This window comes from Pongo abelii, chromosome 5 (assembly GCF_028885655.2).
Source record: "Pongo abelii isolate AG06213 chromosome 5, NHGRI_mPonAbe1-v2.0_pri, whole genome shotgun sequence".
Lineage (NCBI taxonomy): Eukaryota > Metazoa > Chordata > Mammalia > Primates > Hominidae > Pongo > Pongo abelii.
The window spans coordinates 156,605,714-156,626,224 of record NC_071990.2 but is presented as its reverse complement, the minus strand read 5'-3'; the positions used below and the strand labels follow the sequence as shown (position 1 = coordinate 156,626,224).

Here is a 20,511-nt window from a genome sequence, read left to right as displayed (position 1 = left end):
TGCTGGTGCTACTGATACTATCTATGCTTATAAGACTCTAATGGGGCCAGGCGCAGTGGCTCACACCTGTAATCTCAGCTCTTTGGGAGGCCGAGCCGGCAGATCATGAGATCAAGAGTTCGAGATCAACCTGGCCAACATGGTGAACCATTTTCTCTATCAAGAACACAAAAATTAGCTGGGCATGGGGTCGCGTACCTGTAATCCCAGCTACTCGGGAGGCTGAGGCAGGAGAATCACTTGAACCCGGGAGGCGGAGGTTGCAGTGAGCTGCGATTGCATCACTGTACTCCAGCCTGGGCAACAGAGCAAGACTCCGTCTCAAAAAAAAAAAAAAAAAAAAAAAGACTCTAAGGAAGAGCAGGACACCAATAAAAAAAAAAAAACACTAAATCTGCTTCTCGTGTCCCTGATTATTACACCCTTTTAACTTTAGAAAAAAAAAATCATTTTTTTCTGTTTTTTTTTTTTTAAACCATCATTCAGGACATTGTCTGCTAACTTTAAACAACAGCAAATTTAAGGTGTTATGCATATGATACTTGAACAAGCACAGTCAGTTCAGGGGATGAGTTGATTAAGTCACTTGCCCGATTTTCACGGTTCAGCCAAAGCTACCGGCACAGTTCATATGCCTACCCTCTGCCCTAAGCTATGGTGAGGCTGCCTCTCTGACTTGATGCTGGAAATGTGGAAGGACCATGTTCTGTTGAGATGGGTGATCTTGTCCCAAACTTCCCCTAACTACCAGCCTGGCATCAGAACAGAGGTCATGCTTACACCTTTGAACCTGCAGCCCCCAAGGTAATGCTGTTGCAAACCTCTCTGATCAGCTCTGAGTCTTCTATTTGTTTTTGTTTGTTTGTTTACTTGTTGGGCTTAGGTCTCCACCTCTGCCCGGAACACTGAAACGGCAAACAAAGCTGGGAAACTGGCAGGAAAGTCTGCAGGACTTGAACGATATTGGAGAAACACAAAGGAACGGGAGGCAGAGAGCTAATGACCTCGTTTTCCAACAGATGCAATGGTGCTGTTAGGAAAACACCCAAAAGGAAGCACCCACGTGGGAGGATGGAGATAATGACAAGACCGGAGAAAGTCGTGGGAGGTCAAACACCATCGGGCAGTCAGGAGTTGTCTGGAAGTTCCAGCAGGGCACGGCAGAAACAACTTTGCCCAGCACCCTGTGCACTTGGGCAGGGCAGGCCCAGGGGAGAGCTCAGGGCCACCACTGAAGCTTCTTCCCCAAGTGTGAGCTGGGGAACATCAGGTCACACAGAGCCGTAGGACAAACCCCAAGCATCCTCCCATAGCCTTGATTTTATTCAAAAATTCCTAGGAGGTGCAGTCGGAGAGTTAAGTAGTTTGATATAGTACAAATCATGACTTGTATATTAAAACAAACCTATATGTAGGAATAAAGGGTAAAGTTCACACATAGTTTTGTGGCCACACAGGAGTTTGTGATAAAACAAGCTATTTCATGCTTTTGGCAAATCTCTGCTGTGCCCTTGGCCCAGAGGACAGGGGATTTATTTTTCTCCTTTGCCAGTAAGAGTAACTGGGTGGGGGCCGGGTGCAGCAGCTCACGCCCGTAATCCCAACACTGAGAAGTCAAGGTGGGAAGATCACTTGAAGCCAGGAGTTCGAGAGTAGCTGGGCAACATAGGGAGACCCTGTACGTACAAATAGTTTAAAACTTAGCCAGGCATGGTGGCACGCACCTGTGGTCCTAGCTGAGATGGAAGGATCGCCCGAGCTCAGGAGTTTGAAGCTGCAGTGCGCTATGACCCAGCCACTGCACTCCAGCCTGGGTAACAGAGCAAGACCCTGTCTCAAAAAAGAAAGAAAAGAAAAGAATACCTGGGTGGGGAAAAAGTCAGAACTGCTGCTCTAAAACATCAGAAAGCCCTCCATCGTAGATGTGTGGTTTTGTGAAACCTCTTTGAGGCTTACCTACTGACCATTCCAAGTGCTTCTGTAACCCGAACCCAATTCAACTGATTAACCATTACAGGTGTAACATTAACCATGTTACAGTGATGCAGAGCCAGAATTGCCCGGGCATGGGCAAAGGGAAAAGCTTTAACCTCCTGACTGTTCCCACCACAAGCCTGAAGTTGTATCTTTTCTTATCATCCGGTACCATCGCATTGGCTTCCGTGCGAGAAGCAAGCTCCATGCTGGGTAACGCTTCTGACATGCAAGTCTTCACCTAGGTAGCAGGGATGCTTGGGGGACATGTAGAAGCTCCCAGAGAGTACCAGATGTTGTCCCATGTGGGGAATCCAGACTCCCCCCATGTCCTTGCTACAGAGCAGGCCACCAGCCCCTCTACTGAGAGTGGCTCAGCCGGCTTTAAAGGCGAGCCAACTTGGAGGCGCGGTGGGCTTACAGGATAGAGAGGAGCGGTGTGCTGGGGACCAGCTGGACTTCTCTCTCCTGCTGAGGATGAACTACAGCAGGAGACTGCGTTATCCCACCTTCCTCTTAGGACCTAGGAAGGCCTGGGAAGGTCCCAGAGGTGAAAACAGAAGCTATGCATAGCATTTCCCAACAGCCTCACCACGACATCTTTTCAGATCTTGATCTGCCCTGGATAGGAAACTTAAAATGGAAGTTGATAAGCCAGAAGCTTTTAAAATTAGGAACGTGTTACTCAAAGCCCCCCTTGGCTTTTGTCTTGGCAGATATCACAGCCACCTTGAGGCGTTTTCATTAGGATTGCTAGTGAGGCTTGTGGAAATGCTGTCTGTGGCCTCCTGAGGAAAGGAGGGGTGTGTGTGTGTGTGTGTGTGTGTGTGTGTGTGTGTGTGTGTATGAGAGAGAGAGAGAGAAGAGGTAGTCTGAAGTTCAAAAGCACTGGCAGGAAATACCAAGTTCTATTTTTAAAAAATTAACTTTCAATAATTACAGCTGACATCCTATGAAATAGGTAAATATAATTATCCCTTTTCTGATCAGAAAACCGGCACTGCAGAGTTCTTTTTCTTTTCTTTTTTTGAGACAGAGTCCCACTGTGTTGCCCAGGCTGGAGTGCAGTAGCATGATCTCAGCTCACTGCAACCTCCACCTCCTGGGTTCAAGCGATTCTCCTGCCTCAGCCTCCTGAGTAGCTGGAATTACAGGCATGCGCCACTACCCTTGGCTAATTTTTGTATTTTTAGTAGAGATGGGGTTTCACCATGTTGGCCTGGCTGGTCTCGAACTCCTGACCTCAGGTGATCCATCTGCCTCGGCCTCCCAAAGTGCTGGGATTACAGGCATGAGCCACCGCGCCTGGCCTCAGATTTCTAATATTAGTGCTCTTCCCTATGATAAAGTGTCTGACTCCATAGAGCTCATCTGGGTCCAACTCCTATTTAAAGTCAATAGAAATCTATTTTGAGAGCAAAGATTTTAGATCAAGGTCCTCTTTCAATTTATAAGTTTTAAAAAGCAAATGTTTTTAAATTGCATGTGTATTTTGATACAGGAATAATTGGAATGATGGAAACCCTTTTGGCCTCAGCAGGTCACATTGTGTGCTGTGTTGTCACTATCCTGAGTCTGAGAGGTTGGGGTAGCTGAACAAAGGGAAGGGGAGGGGTGATCAAACAGGAGGGGAAACGGCAGATGCCCCCGGGGAAGGAATCTTCTGGAGAAAATCTCCTCCATGGAAAGGAGCTTAACACAGTATGAGGGGAACTGCTCCCTGGCTTGCTAGTGCTGAGGACAGCAAGACCCAGCCCCCAACTGTGCTCAAATGCTGCTGGAGCAGCTGCAGGCGAGAGTCAGATCCAGAAGCTTCCAGCCCGTGCCTCCAGCCTGGAGAACACATGTGCCTCCTAACGCAGAGGGACGCCTAGGTCCCACTGCAGGTGTTCAGGGATGGAAACCCCACTCCATCCTGACCCTGCTTTCTAGTTTTCCCTTGGTGATCCTCAGAGGACACACAGCACTTGCAGGGGAGACCCAGGTTGCCTGGCATGCCTCACCCTGTCCTTTCCTATTCTGTCTATTCCGTCCTGGCTCTTATCAGGAGTCTGGCCCGTTCCTAACAGGAGAGCAGCTATCATGTACTGAGTCATCACCATGCTCCTAGCACTGTGCTGAGGGCTTTATCTAACAAACTCATTGGCTTAACTCTTGGCAGAGCTTCCATCTCTGCATTTCCCTACATCACCCCTGACCAGTGCATCCAAGGGATACCATGCGCTCATCCCCCTGGCTCTTCAAGACCCCCCAGATGACCACCACAGGGCCCCTTTGCTTTGATGACTACTTCCTTGTCTCAGAAAACGGCACCATGCCCAGCCCGTAGGAAACCGGGGAGTCATCTTTGACTCTTCCCTCCCTGTAACCTCCATACCTGGCCCTCCAGGAAGTCCTACTGAGGCTCTCTCCAAAAATATGCACCCTCCTTGCTCATTTCTACCTCCGTCTTCTTCCTCTTTGGGCAGCTCCCTTGGCCTATGGGAAGAACCTCCTAGCTGATCTCCTTGGCTGCCTTCCACCTTTCACCCACGGCAGCAGAAGTGACGCAATCAGAAAGACATCATTCTCTCACTTAAAATTCCTCAGGCCTTCAGCCTCTTGTTTGTTTTCATCATTGCACTTACTAAAACTTGAAATTATTTTATCATTCTTTTTTTTTTTTTTTTTGAGACAGAGTTTCACGTCTGTCGTCCAGCCAGGAGTGCAATGGCACCATCTCGGCTCACTGCAACCTCCACCTCCCAGGTTCAAGTGATTCTCCTGCCTCAGCCCCCACAGTAGCTAGGGTTACAGGCACCTGCCACCAAGCTGAGCAAATTTTTTGTATTTTTGTAGAGACAGGGTTTCACCATGTTGGCCAGGCTGGTCTCGACCTCCTGACCTCAGGTGATCCACCTGCCTCAGCCTCCCAAAGTGCTGGGATTACAGGCAAGAGCCACTGCACCCAGCCAATCATTCTTTTTTTTTTTTGAGACAGGGTCTTGCTCTGTGGCCCAGGCTGGAGTGCAGTGGTACAATCTAGGTTCACTGCAGTGTCCACTTCCCAGGCTCTGATGATCCTCCTGCCTCAGCCTCCTGAGTAGCTGGGATTACAGACATGCACCACCACATTCAGCTAATTTTTTAAAACAAAATTTTCATAGAGACAAGGTTTTGCTACGTTGCTCATGCTAGTCTTGAACTCCTGGACTCAAGCAATCTACCTGCCACGGCCTCCCAAAGTGCCGAGATTACAGGCATAAGCCACTGTGCCTGGCCCTATTTTATCCATTTCTCGGTCACTTTTCCTATTAGAATATACAAAACATGCATGTTGCTCACGCATTAGAACATATGTCCCGTGAGTAACAGTCTGTGCTTGTTCATGATCTATATTCCAGTGCCTCAGTCAATATTTGTTGAAGGTTGAATAAATGACCCATATGGTACTCGGATGTTTGTCCTGCCCGCTCTTCCCACCCCACCTCATTCAACTCTCAACTCTTCAGCTCTCTTGGTTTTAGTGGAAACACTCCCACCAATGGCCTTCCTGCCAGAAGAGATTAGACATCCTACAGAGACCTTTGGTCTGGTCCCCAGTTCCCCGACACCTCCCTGAGAACTGCAGCACCTAGAGCCCGAGGTGGAATTCCTGGGCTGCATTTTTGTCTAGTCGATGCAGCCCAAGAATGAGAAAGGGCATCTGAGATTCCCTGGGTTTGACCATTTTTTATCAACAACTCATTCATCATTTCCTCTTCCAGACTGCCCAGATACCTGGCGTCTCAGAAGAGGAAGTGAGTTAGTCTCGGCTGGGAACTTCCTCCAGCATGTGAAGGCCTTCCCCCTTCACCCAACTCCTGGCCTATTCGGGCTCTGAGCCTCGGATGCTCACACCTCCAGCTGTTGACCTGTCCTTCCTTCAAGTTCTGCCTGGGTGATCCCAGGCTGGAAGGTCTGCAGGTGCACAGACATGGGGCTCAGCTCCAGTCCCCCCAGCTTCCACTAGCCGAGACACGGGACAAGTTACCCTCCCTTTCTAAATCCCACCAGCCTATGAGAGAGAACCCTTCACAGATCTGTTTTAAGGAGTAAGTGAGGAAACATATCTAAAATGCTATTAATATCTAAAAGGAATAAGAGCTATTCTTTCTGTGTGTTTGTGCCACTAGCTGGGTATGTGTGAGGGGGAGGGGAGACATGGTGCCTTCTTGCACAGAAAAAGCCCCAGTCCTGGTGCCGTCTATCCTGAGCCTACTTTTGTAGAAGGCTGGTCTCTGTTGAGGTCAGTTACCCCCAAGTGGCCCCACATCCGCCACTCGCCAGTTACTTTCCCCATTCTCTTCCCCAGTGGGGAGGGGAGGAGGAATTGTTTCAGGGACCAATCATCTGGCATTTAACCCAAGAACTTCCATTCTGTTTTTGTAGGCACATTTTATAAGGCCATTTGCATTTTTATTAAGGTCTTCTGAGGGATCGGCCAGTGCCCTGAGCCAGGGACCCTGTGAATTTCATGGGTAAGTCATGCTTTCCATACCCAGACTGTTGATAAGGACAGAGAGGAGGGCTGGTCCTGGGTTTTGGGTGAGTGACATTGTGAGCAGATGACTTCCATAAAAATAAACATTTAATTGAATTCCATTAAATGAGCACGCATCTTTTTTCAAGTCTGACGTGGTAACTGCACCATCTTTCCTACATAAAAATGTGGATTCTCGAAAGATGGTGGAAATCCCAAACCTAAAGTCATCAGGAAGCAAGTGCAGGCAGCCCAGCCGACGTGAAGGAGAAGCTGAGGACACAGCTGATCTGATTACTCCCAGGTGTGTGGCCCAGGGCCATCTATTTTCCCTTCTCTCGTCCCACTTTCCACTTTCCAAACATTTCTCTGCACTAGGATGAGCAGGTACAAGAGGAAAACGTGACATGTAAATCAGTTAAAAAAAAATTATATTGACTCTAGGCAAGCTTTTTAGCATCCTCTAAGGATTCAAAATCCCTGTGTTCTCCCTGGGTCCCTAATATACAAGGAGGCTTTGTTCTATGAAAGGAGAGGAAAAACCACGGTTTCTTGAGGGTAAGAAGAGCTCCCCAGATGCAAACTGCTGCCGGGTGCCTCCTGACAGCCATGCTGAGAAATGGAAGCCCGCTGCAGAAACAGCAAGAAAGTGCAGAACGCTGCCTTTGCTCCACGATTGGTGCAAACATGCCAATGGCTGGGTCTAAAATGAGCATTAGTTCTCTAACCATCAGTCTGAGACTTGTCACAGTCCTGGTAACAAATGCCTGAAATGGATCTGGCTTGAATGACACCTTTTCACTGGCATGATCCTGAGACAGTCAAGCAGTGTCTTGCAGTCCTTCAGGTTCCCTGCAGCCTGTCCTCGACAGGCACGCTGGGCCTCATGTCTGGGAAATCAGGGTCCCCTCCCCACCATGCTTCAAGCCAGGGGTCCTTGTAATGCTAGGCAGCTTCTGTCTCCTTAAGGCCAATATCCTCTGGGGCTTTAAAAAATCATAACAAGGTACTTGGAGCTCCCACACCACTTTTCATCTCAGCATCTCAAAGTTGCTTGTATGCGGCTCACGCCTGTAATCCCAGCATTTTGGGAGGCTGAGGCAGGAGGATGGCTTGAGCTCAGTAGTTTAAGGCCAGTCTGGGCAACAAAGTGAGACTCTGTCTCTACAAAAAATAAAAAAATTAGCGGGCCATGGTGGTGCACACCTATAGTTCCTGTTGCTTGGGAGGCTGAGGTAGGAGGATTGCTTGAGACCAGGAAGTCAAGGCTATAGTGAGCTGTGTTTGTGCCACTGCACTCCAGTCTGGGCAACAGAGTGAGAACGTGTCTCAAAAAAAAAAAAAAAAAAAAATTAAAAAATTTTTTTCGAAAGTTCCTTGTATGTAAGTGGAAATTATTAAAACCAAGCCTCAGTAACTTAACTAACCCTGGTTGTCATTTAGGAGGAGGCAGTTTGTCACTTGCCTCTGTGATTCTGCCACAAGGTGTCTTTTGGTTAAACATACCAGCTAATTATTTTCTATTTTTTGTAGAGATGAGGTCTCGCTTTTCACCCAGGTTGGTCTCAAACTCCTGGCTTGAAGCAATCCTCCTGACTCGGGAGACTGAAACAAGAGGATTGCTTGAGCCCAGGAGGTCAAGGCTACAGTGAGCTGTGATTGCACCACTGCACTCAGGCCCATGCAACAGAGTGAGACCCTGTCTCAAAATATAGACATATATTAGAGACCACATACTAGGCACATTTTACCCCTGAAATTCAAAGCTACTATAAAAAAAAATGGGCTACTGCTGATCCTTACTTTAAAAAAATTTTTACTTTATTTTTATTTTCTTGTTTTTTAAATTTTTTATTTGAGACAGCGTTTCACTCTGTCACCCAGGCTGGAGTGTAGTGGCACAATCACGCTCACCGCAGCCTTGACCTCCTGGGCTCAGGATTCTCCTGCTTCAGCCTCCTGAGTAGCTAGAACTACAGGTATCTACCACCATGCCTGACTAATTTCTGCATTTTTTGTACTGATGGGGTTTTGACATGTTGCCCAGGCTGGTCTTGAATTCCTGGGCTCAAGTGATCCGCTCGCGTCGGCCTCCCAAACTGCTAGGATTACAGGCATGAGCCACTGTGCCCAGCCCTTACTTCTTTTTAATGCAACTCTCATTATTGTAAAAATGGAATTTGAAAACAATGGTTAAAAAACGTTAGGGCGGCCAGGCACGGTGGCGCACACCTGTAATCCCAGCACTTTGGAAGGCCAAGGCAGGTGGATCACTTGAGGTCAGGAGTTCGAGACCAGCCTGGCCAACATTGTGAAACCCGTCTCTACTAAAAAACTTCAAATTCAAAATTAGCCAGGCGTTGTGGCCCATGCCAGCAGCCCCAGCTACTCAGGAGACTAAGGCACAAGAATCGCTTGAACCCAGGAAGCAGAGGTTGCAGTGAGCTGAGATCACGCTACCACACTCCAGCTTGGGTGACAAGAGCGAAACTCTGTCTCAAAAAAAAAAAAAAAACTTTAGGGAAACATTAAATAAAAAGCAATTCATTTCCTGAGACTTTAATAAGACGTTTTCCTCTATTGGAAAACTTTCTCTACTTTGGCTCTTTCCCAGATGAATTTTAGTCAATAATTCACTTCTCCATCAAATGCTTCTCTATCCCTTACCACATGTAAAGAGCACTGCACGGAACACAAAGATCAAACCCACCTTTTGCCCTTATGAGTACAACAGTCGTGGACTCTCCAGTGGCCATAGATGGACTGCAGGAGGTGAGTGAGTGCTGAACAAAACCCGAGAGCTGGACACACCTTTGGGCCACACCCTCACTGCACCGTTCCTGCTGCCACTGCAATGACTGTTGACATTTATTGAAGATGCCTTTTGTCACAGGCAATGAGCTGAGACTTCAAATGTATCCATCTGATATAATTCTCTCAACAACCCTGTGAGGGAGGCATTATCATTCTCCTCATTTTAGAGATGTGTAAAGAATTAAAATAACATGCTGGCCAGGCACGCTGGCTCACGCCTGTAATCTCATCATCTGGGGAGGCCGAGGCGGGCAGATCATCTGAACTCAGCAGTTTGAGACCAGCCTGGGTAACATGGTGAGACCCCATCTCAACTAAAAATACAAAAATTAGCTAGGCATGGTGGTGGGTGCCTGTAGTCCCAGCTACTTGGGAGGCTGAGGCACAGAATCGTTTGAACCTGGGAGGCGGGGGTTGCAGTGAGCCGAGATGGCGCCACTGCACTCTGGCCTGGGCGACAGAGCCAGACTTCATCTGAAAAAAATAAAATAAAATAAAATAAAATAACATGCCATGGTCACAGAACTTGTGATGGGAGAGGTGGATGTGAGACTCACTTTCATGTGATGACTCCACAGCCAGTCCTCTTCCTGCTTACAGACACCCACATAGCACCAGCCCTCCCAGCAATGCATGGGACTCACAGCAGTGCTGCTCCCACCAACTCAGCACAGCCTCCTTGCAAAGCTGAACTCTAAGTGGTCTTGAAAATGTTCCTGGGGCCAGGTGCAGTGGCTCACGCATGTAACCGCACCACTTTGGGAGGTCAGGGTGCGGGGGGCGGGGGGGCGGATCACCTGAGGTCAGGAGTTCAAGACCAGCCTGACCAACATGGTGAAACCCCATCTCTATTAAAAATACAAAAAAATTAGCTGGGCATGGTGGTGGGGGCGTGGTGGTGGGTGCCTGTAATTCCAACTACTCAGGAGGCTGAAGCAGGAGAATCGCTTGAACATGGGAGGCGGAGGTTGCAGTGAGCTGAGATCATGCCATTGCACCACAGCCTGGGCAACAAGAGTGAAACTCCATCTCAAAAAAAAAAAAAAAAAAAAAAAAACCCACACAAATGTTCTTGGGACAATGAGAAAGAAAACCAGTATACCATAAACCACTGAAACTGACCCAGTCGTGCCAAACAGCTGATTGAACTCATACTGCCTTTCATTTTTTCAATGATCAGCCATGGCTTCCTTCCTATATCCTTCTGATCTCTGTGCACACAGACCTGCCCAGTGAGGTCTTCCCTGACCATCACATATAAAATATTAGCCATGACTTCCCCACTGCTGTCCATCTCATCCTCCCTGCCCTGCTCTGTTCTTTATGGCACTCACGTTCAACCAAAATATTACATGAATGCCACTGTCCTTCTCTTTCCCACGAGAGGAAAACCCCTATGAAAGCAGAGGCTACAGCTCCTTCATGGGCTGAGAAGGGGAAACCAGGATCTCCCCTAACCAAGGGCCTATACTTTTATTTTTCAACTCTATTAACTGAACTATGCTTGGAGACAGCCCTCAATCCTTTAACTTTAATGCCATCTTAGGCCTGGAAGTTAAAGATAGAGTGAGGGAAATGAGCTTGGCTTCTGGGACTTAGTGTCAAGTTGAATTTTCTGTCATTTAATTTCAGATCCTAGCTCATCATCAGTGAAGTCCAGCCTACTTATTTGTAACTATTAACCTTTCTAAAAGTTTTCATTGCTTTGGTAAAGCTCTAGAAATGGACGATGCTAGTGACTGCACAATATTGTGACTGTACTTAATGCCACTGAACTGTACACTTTAAAATGGAAAATTTGTATGTATTTTTACCACAATAAACAAAAAACCCTAAAAAAAAAAAAAAAAAGAAAGAGGCTTTGTTTTGTACATTGGTGCATTTCTGGTGCTAGACAGTGTCTGCCACAAATTAGATGTGATCTATTAAATAAATGGATACATTTTAAATGAACGTAATTAAAATACCACGGATCCCAAAAATGTTGTAGGGCTCAGGGTTTAAATAGAGTCCTGCGGATGGTTGTAAAGTTCCTTCATTCTGCCAAAACTTTACCTACCTCTTGAGCCTACATAAAAATTACAGTAAACAAAGAAAAAGGAAATACAAACTATCCTTGTTCTTTTTTAGGCCTTTGCCTACTTTGCACTTATGGGTTTTTGTTGTTGTTCTTGTTTGTTTGTTTGTTTTGAGATGGAGTCTCGCTCTGTTGCCCAGGCTGGAGTGCAGTGTGGCATGATCTTGGCTCACTGCAAGCTCTGCCTCCTGGGTTCATGCCATTCTCCTGCCTCAGCCTCCCAAGTAGCTGGGACTACAGGCGCCCGCCACCATGCCTGGCGAATTTTTTTTTTTTTTGTATTTTTAGTAGAGATGGGGTTTCTCCGTGTTAGCCAGGATGGTCTTGATCTCCTGACCTCATGATCCGCCTGCCTCCGCTTCCCAAAGTGTTGGGATTACAGGCATGAGCCACCGCGCCCGGCCTGTTTGTTTGTTATGAGATGGAGTTTCCCTCTTGTTGCCCAGGCTGGAGTGCAATGACAGGATCTCGGCTCACTGCAACCTCCGCCTCTGGGGTTCAAGCGATTCTCCTGCCTCAGCCTCCCGAGTAGCTGGGATTACAGGTATGCGCCACCCACGCCCGGCTAATTTTGTATTTTTAGTAGAGACTGGGTTTCTCCATCTTGGTCAGGTTGGTCTCGAACTCCTGACCTCAGGTGATCTGCCTGCCCTGGCCTTCCAAAGTGCTGGGATTACAGGTATGAGCCACTGAACCTGGACTGCACTTTTGGTTTAAGTTCCTTTATGTCTGTCCAGATTCCTGTTAGCCCCCAAAATTCTGACTGATGTTTCACTGTAGGTTAAAATAATGAGAATTTCCAAACAGCGACAGAAGTTCTACCTTCTTCCTAGGACCTTCAGCAGACATAATGTCCTTAGCTAAAGAAAAATGGAAACCTCATTTGGTAGCAGGCCAGCACTGTCTGCTTGGGGCTGTGATTATCCGGTGAATTAGTTGAACCTGTGGCGTAAACAGTCCCTTGTCACAGTTAATGCTTAAGACTTGCTATAAAACTGGGGGAGTGGAGGTTGGGGAAAAGTGTGGTCACCTGAGTTCTAGTCCTGTTTTGCTTCTAACTGTCCATGTGGCTTTGAACAGTTCTTTTGACTCTGTTTCCTTATTCATAAACTCGAGTCTTTGGTACTGGAGGGCTAGCAAGCTCTTCTTGAATCAGACAAGAAGCCATGGCCCTCATAAAAGAAAATGTTAAATATGTCAAAGGTGTTTCCTATAATCTCAGGGTGTTCACCGTTAAGAACTCCTGGGGCTCAGGTGATGGTCTGAGTTCCTTTCAGCTCTGACATCCTATCTCTCTATGATTCTAACACACCACCAACTTCCCCTTATTATGCCACCGTAAGAGACCGCTCACCAAGGACAAAATGAGATAGACTTTCTATCCTTCCCCAAGTCTGAGTATTGGAGTCACATTCACCCCAGTGAAGTGCGATCAGCCATGTGCCCACCAAACTCATGAAGTCAATCAGCCCTTGTCAAAGAGTCCATTTCCCAATACTTCTCGGATTTATCTACCAGGCAGACCCTGTTCACAAAGCCCTGGGCAGACCCACCCCACCCTGGAAAAACAGATGAACACAATAGCCTTATCTCTGAATATTAGGTGGTATCATTCTTTCCAACAAGCTAGAAATAGATGAACAATTCAATTGTCTCAGGGAAAGAAACCACATCCCATGTGACAGTGAGCCTGGTTGTCACCTACTTGTTTTCTTTTCCATTAAACTGACCTCACTTAATCATCCACAGTGTTTCCTTGCCTTTAGTTTACCTTAGGGATACAGGATGGCTATCATTTCCCGAGTGCCCAGCCTGTGCCAAACCCATTACATGTGCTATTACTAACCACCTAATGTAAACATGATTTTCATTATGCAGATGGGAAAACTGCCGGCACAACTATCTTCATCGTACAGAGAAACCAAGGCTGGGCGGGGTTAAATGACTTGCTCCAAATCACACAACTCACAGGAGGCCCAGGCCTTCGAAAACTTTCCTTTCTTCCCTGTAGCCCAGGGATTCCCAAACTCGTCTGCATATTAGAATCCACCTGGAGAGCCTCTAAAACTCCCAATACCCAGGGCACGCTCTAGCAATCATAATCTTTGCAGAAGGGACACAGGATTCAGGATTGTTGAAGCTCCCCAGGTGATTCTAATATGCAGACACGTTTGATACCAACCATGGAAGCGACAGCAAGCATCTTCAGCTGCACACATTTACCAAATAATCCAAGTGGAAACCAAGGGCAAGGAATAAAAAAGCAGCAAACCGAAGACTGAGCTAAGAGGAGCTGAGGAGACAAACCTGAGTGAAAAAAAATGTGCTTTCTTTACGGGTGATGTAAGAAATTTGGTAAGAGAAGAAACTTCCTTGATGTAAGCCTAGACAAATCCAATGGGATGCCGGTGTTTAGTGACTGTTTAAGAGATGAGCTAAAATACACTAAGCACATCTGTTTCATTAAATGGGTTTCCTTTTTGCTCTGTCCTTGGGAGGACAGTGACTGTTGTTAATGTCAATTTATGTTAGAAGCTGGTGCTTTATGAACTGAGCTCTGTGCCCAGAGCTGCTGCGGTCCCCAGTCCAGCATGGTGAACCCCATGGGCATTAACCCAGACCCGGAGCACCTCAAGGTCCTGATGGCCTTTGCAACAGCAAATACTGTTAGGATTATATCCAGTAGAGCATTTATGTCAGTTCATTTAAAACATGTATTCAAATTCCTGAAAAACTGGAGATCCATTGGAAAAACCTCAAGCCCTAACTATGCTAGAAAATAGTCTGTTGCTGTATTATCTCGGGGATCCTCAGCTTGAAGATTTTGATGGTCTGGTTGAGCATAATGAGGAATTACTACTTTTATTTGGAATGTAAGTAGGATTTTAGTTGAATGGAAGGAACATCATTACTTATGTCTTGGCTGAAGTCCAAGAAACAATGATTAGTAAATGCTTTGGGGGTGGTCATGCTTGTACTTATTCAAGTTAATAATCTGCTTTAAGCAACAAGTATTCTCTATAGTCTTCACCTCTGGACAGAGATGTTTGGATTTCCAAAGGAAACCTACATATCATAAGTCTTATATTCCATTTAGTTAAATTCCTGTACTTAGATCTCATGTATCCTTCTGCCTGAGAAAAAGATAGGAGCTAATGCTGAATTAAATCCACAATTCTCTGATTACCTATCGGCTTTAGTTTTCCCCCTTTGTATTTAATGTTAACATCTTTCTAAGTCAGATACAACTAGACTGAAAACATTCAATCAACTCTACTTCTATGCAACCATTCATTGTGATGGGGATCTGGGAAAACCAACCTTGCTTCTGTGTACTGCTAAGATGGCCCCAGGAAAATCAAACCAACTTCAGAGAAGAACAACTTTCTATCTTTCTATCCCACTCTCTTGCCATAGTCTATCCTTATTCCATGAAATACACCTTTTTTTTTTTTTTTTTTTTTTTTTTTTTAAGTAAGAGAGACCTCTTGAGAAACTCTGAATTCTTTTGGTTTGATAGAAATAGTTTCTTGTGTTCTGTAATTTTCCAAACGTTGTAAAGCCAAAGTCCTTGTGTTTGAAAGTATTTTGAGTTCCCCCACCCCGTTTACAGGTGAAACGGGTCACTTCTCATGTTGAATTAAACGGCAGCATTCATGGATGGTGGGACCTGCATCCTTGCTAGAGTTTCAGGGTTTAGAAAAGAGGTGTTCACTAGTATAAGTCAATATAATCTCCAGGTTCTCAAATCCAAATAAAACTATAAAAGTGTTACTGGCTAGGAAACAGCAAAAGACTAAACAGTAAGAACTATTTTCTTTTTTACGATAGTGGAAAATTGAGCTAATAAAGAAGAAGTCATTTTTAGGGAAACTACTGATTTGCATCTGCCTCTGTGAGCTTCCTTTGCATTCATCTTGTGCTTAAGATGCAATACACACCCGTATTCCTATTGAACGTGCACGTTCTACTGATGTGCTCAAGCATAATTTTAATGCACTGTTCTATCTCTATCTCAAGCACAGCACCGTGTATTTAGTAAGCACTAGATACATACATGTTGGATGAATGAAGGAATATTGGTATTTGGAGACAAATTTGCAAGATTCTAATTAAAAAAGCCAAGCACAGGACCTGGAGTCAGTATGAAGAAGGTGGGGCTTCGGTTGTGGCCACACCTGCTGTACATGAGGTGAGAACCTGGGAATCACTTTCTGGGGCACTGGAGCCCCAGCTCTTGTTGCAGAACCCAGAGCTCGCCTCTTGGTCCCTGTGCTCTCCTGGCAGTCCCCAGCCAGGCCTCACCTTTGAGAGTTTTGCTTTGAGAGTGGCCTAAGAGGATTCTGGTCACTCTGCTTATGGCCTCCAGTCCCATGATGTGTGCGCTTGTGAGTGCACTCACATTACACAGGCTAAAGAAAGCCCTTAGGCTGAGCGTGGTGGCTCATGCCTGTAATCCCAGCACTTTGGGAGGTTGAGGCGGGTGGATCACCTGAGGTCAGGATTCAAGACCAGCCTGGCCAACATGGTGAAACTCCATCTCTACTAAAAATACAAAAATTAGACAGGCGTGGTGGCGGTTGCCTATAATCCCAGCTACTTTGGAGGCTGAGGCAGGAGAATTGCTTGAACCTGGGAGGTGGAGGTTGTAGTGAGCCAAGATCGCACCATTGCACTCTAGCCTGGGCGACAGAGTGAGACTCTATCTTAAGAAAGAAAAAAAAAAGAAAGCCCTCTAGTGCATGGACATTTCTGTACTCACATTACACAGGGAAAAGAAAGCCCTCGATTGCATGGACATTTCTGGCAAAAGTTACTTCCTTTTCCTCATTAGCTTTTTTCTTTTCTGTTGTAATGAAAGGATGGGAATGATGCAGTAAGAAGCAGTGAGGTCCCCCTTCCATTTCTGACTGCTGTGGCTCTTGGCCTGTGTGACACCGTGTGTGGAAACTTAAATATCAGTGCAACTCTCCATACAGGGTCCTTTAAGATACAAAATAATATTTGCCAGTCTCCATAAAGCTTTGCAAAAAACCTTTGGAGTAGCAATTCCTTCCACTCAATAATATTGTTCCCATCCCATGATCAAGTGGACAAAATTAAAAAGAGGCATAGTCAGGCTCTTTCCCAGTTGTGCAAGCTGAGAGTCACAGCCATCTGAAAGCCACATTTATTTCTAGCACTATGGATCCTTTAGTGGATTTTAAAATTTACGTCAATTTTATGAATGATATCTTTTTAGAAAATATATCTGAATACAGTACTTGAACTTGTATTTTTAAAAGTTTGGACTAAAAATGCATGTATTTTTTTCTAGTTTACAATCTTCTTTCCTAAGTCATCTACAATAATAGGCAATTGATTTGTATCTTACAGGATTGAGAAATGATTTAGTTTTGTAATAATATAAGAATGGATGAAAATGAGCATCATTTTATTTCCTTATAGCTCACAGGTAGAATATGTTTCTAAGATATTTAAAAAAGTTTTGAAAGAGATGTGTGCCTCAGAAGAAATAAAAGGAATAAATATAATATTTTTCACAGATACTAAAAGGTAAACATCTATAAAACAATAAATATGAACCAATCTACACACTGTGCCAAGCTGCCTCTCTCTGTAACCTTTAAAGAGTCCTCCAAGAGAAAGCCCTGCTATAAAAATGATTGGATTTGATGCCACCGCCATAGTCTGGAATGTTCTTCAATTTTCATAACACAGATGCAGAAATAGTGGATTTGGGGAAATCACTAATAATGAATGAAAGGAGGCTTTCTTCTGAAGCATCAAACTTCATAACTTTCTTAACTGCTTATACTTTTAAATCATTTAAAACACAAATTACTCTGGATAAAAGTAATCATCTATGTTTAATTCCTTTGTGGAGGCCATTCTGAAATAGTTTTTCCCCCTCTATGAGGAATTTATTAACCACAAAGAAATTGCATAAGACCACCCATCTCATTTGAATGAGATCTCTGTATTGGAATTCAAGTGAGAGGCCAGCATTTACTCACAAAGCCAAACAACCCCATGGGGGATTCTTTCTAATTGTGCAAATACCAAATAGCTTCAGTTTGTCAAAGTCACTTAATACTGTTTTAAAAACCAGCTCAAAACGCTTAAAGTCCCTGGAGAACGGTGACTTTTGAAAGCTTTCCTTTGCCATGGATGAAGCAGGGATGGAGTGTGGACTGTTCACTATTCATGCCGATTCACACAGAGAGCCTGTCCAGATGCTCAGGTCGAGGGGAGCAGGAGCTTCTGAAGAGGGAATTCATCCAGGGAACAAAAGCATCAACCTCTGCCCCTGTTATGCTGCCTTGGGATTTTAAAAAGATTACTCTTCCAACAGATGGGCCTTCGTGTGCACCTGGTCATTGGAAAAGCACCTCCAGCTAAGTGGTGACTGCATATGCACCCAGTGCTGAAGGAATGATCCTCTTTTACCTTCATTTGCTATTCTGTTTCTCCTCTCACCCTATCCACCGAAAAGAACCTCAGAAACTTCTATTTGGTTTTTTTTTTCCAATTTAATTTCCTAAATCATTTGCTCATATGTGCACAAGAATGGTGAGGTTAGTCACAAATCCACACTGTTCCTTTGTGGGGGGTGGGGGCTTGAGGGTGTGGGAAGTGGGAGCTAGATGGATGTTTGCCAATTGCAGGTTTAGTTACAAAAGAATAGAAGGAAAGGGATCTTTTCTCATTGCCATATCAAATTTGGTAGAGGTGCCAAGCAAGATCTAAGTTTTCTACATAGGCTCACATGTCTGTGTTTCTTTGGAGCTGTTTTATTTCTTACTGCAATATGATGGAATACATAAAATAATACTCCAACACTACGGGGCAGAGAGTCAAACAAAAAAGATCCTATCGAAAAGCCTATAATTGCCACTATATTACCTATAGCCTTCTCTAGTTTTCTACTTACTACTTAATAGAAAATATAATCAATTTAATAGAAAATATAATCAATTTAATAGAAAATCTGCTGTAAGGAGAAGCTCAAGAAAGCTTAGGTATAATCCTCAGGAATTAATTTTAATCCGTGTTATAGAATGCATATTCAAAAAGGCCTTGGCATTCAAAAATCTCTTGGCCTTTCAATAAATAAAAAGAGTGGTTGTTCAAATATAGAAAACAACAGTGAAACGCTTAAACTATGAATGTATCTCTACATCTCTATACATAAAAACTGCTCAGTTACTAGGCACAGACAGACCACAAAAGATGCACTAAGCTACACAGCAAAATAAATGACTAACACCCAAAATTAGTTTCAATTTTTATTATGAATGTCCAAAGTGACAGCATACTGTGAAAATGCTAGGTTCTCATTGATTAAATTTCAAGAGACCACAGACTACAGCATTCCAAGCACTTTAATTTTTGACAGAGCCAAAAACAAATAAAAGAAGGATAAAAATATTCTTTTGGGTGTAAAGAGTATTCATATTTGAGTTTTTGTATTTTTTTTTTTCCCTGCAGGTATTGTGAACACTGATAATTTCCAAAACACAAATTCTGGTCTGGATACCTGCAGCAAACTTTTATAATCTCTGCCTGAATAAGAAGCTAATAAGAAATGTACTTATAAAGTATGTTTACGATACAATGTGATATGTCTGTTCATCTTCATTTCCTTATCTATCCTGCAAGGCTCCTTGTCTACCACCCGGGTACCTGCCGTCGGTAATAACAGGACAGGGAGGCTGAAGTGAAACACTCAGAAGAGTGTACTGAATCCTGGATTTTCTGAAAGCTGCATTTACTTTTTTTTTTTTTTTTTAATGAAAGCTTAAGACTTTCAGTGTTTGAGAATGTTCAAGGAGATACCTAATGATAATGGATTAAAGCCACCAATCAAGAACTACACAGTCTACACAGATTGGGTTCAAGAAAAAAAGCCTTGGTTTACTAAAGCTATGTTTCTAGTAATCTGTAGGTCCAACACAATATGACTTTCTTTTTCCCCTCGAAGGGTTTCCTTGCCATCTGTCCTTTCCATCACTGGTACTGGATGAGCTACAGATGGAGTCTGTTGCCACTGATATTCCAATCAAATCTGGTCCTGTGGAGTGGGTATCTCTTACAGATGCAATACTGTTCATCTGAGTGGATCCCCAAAAAGAACAATTATGAACTAGAAACTCATAGAGTTTGTGTTTAAAATTTATAAAATTAAACCTGCTCCAACAGGTAATACAGGAAGGCATGCTTGCAACCTCTGGATTCAATCAGAAACAACGCCTGAGAGCACAGAGCCTTCTCAATAGGTAACGGCGGGTTCCTTTTAACGCTTCCTTAAACAAGATCCGATGTGATGCACATTAGAACTTTGAAGCACGTCTGTCTCATTTATTTCTACAAGGCCTGGGACACAGGAAGCTGCCAGGACTTCATTCATCATCATCTTGCCTGTTGACAAAAGGAACAATAACTGGTCATCACTGGTCAATGGAATAACTTTTCCTAGTTTTTTCCAAGATCATTCCTAAAGAAAAGATGGTGTCAATACAACAGCAAATGTTTCAATGTTTGATGAATTTCTGTGCTCTAAAATGCCATGCCTTCTTCCAACAGAGCAGGAAGAACCATGTCATGCAGTGTTCATTGCTCTCCAAATGCTGGAATGGTTCAGGAGACAGCCTTGTCCTGGAAGTCAGCTGACCCAGGCTCCACACATGATTCTGCCAATGACTAACACACCTAAACTTGTTGGGCCTTGGTTCCTTCACATGTAGACTAAAAGGCTTCAGTGGACCATGTCTAAAAAGAAGGCCATCCAGTGCTATCTTTTAATAGGATCATGTGGTCCTGCCTTCTTAGCTCCTTACAGAGCATAACCAAGTATGACCATCTCAAGCTGTGGCTTACAAAATACCTACACCTGGGTGTCTGTGGCCCTCGTTCAGCTTGGAGTTGAGAACCAGGTGAACTTCCAGAGAATTTTCAAAATATCTATTAGCATCTTGACCTCAGGTGATCCGCCCACCTTGGCCTTCCAAACTGCTGGGATTACAGGCGTAAGCCATTGAGCCCAGCATCATATATTTTTAAGGCATCCCGTCATGTGTGACAAGAAAGGTGGCTGAAATATTTTTCATCTTTCTCCTGTGCTTTTGGCATAGAGGGAGACGTG

At 44.5% G+C, this 20,511-nt stretch overlaps 1 protein-coding gene across 11 annotated transcripts in view; it reads right to left on the bottom strand.

The window, feature by feature from the left end:
* Positions 1–20,511, bottom strand: part of SCAF8 (SR-related CTD associated factor 8) — a 229,923-nt gene that overhangs the window by 35,134 nt on the left and 174,278 nt on the right. For 9 of the 11 annotated variants that reach the window (XR_010140387.1, XR_010140388.1, XR_010140385.1 and 6 more), the window contains one exon: positions 19,137–19,787. The exons of the other annotated variants lie outside the window; for them this stretch is intronic. The gene's annotated coding sequence lies outside the window, so the exon portion shown is untranslated. Of the gene's footprint in view, positions 1–19,136; positions 19,788–20,511 lie in introns of those variants that run through there. 11 annotated transcript variants of the gene reach the window in all.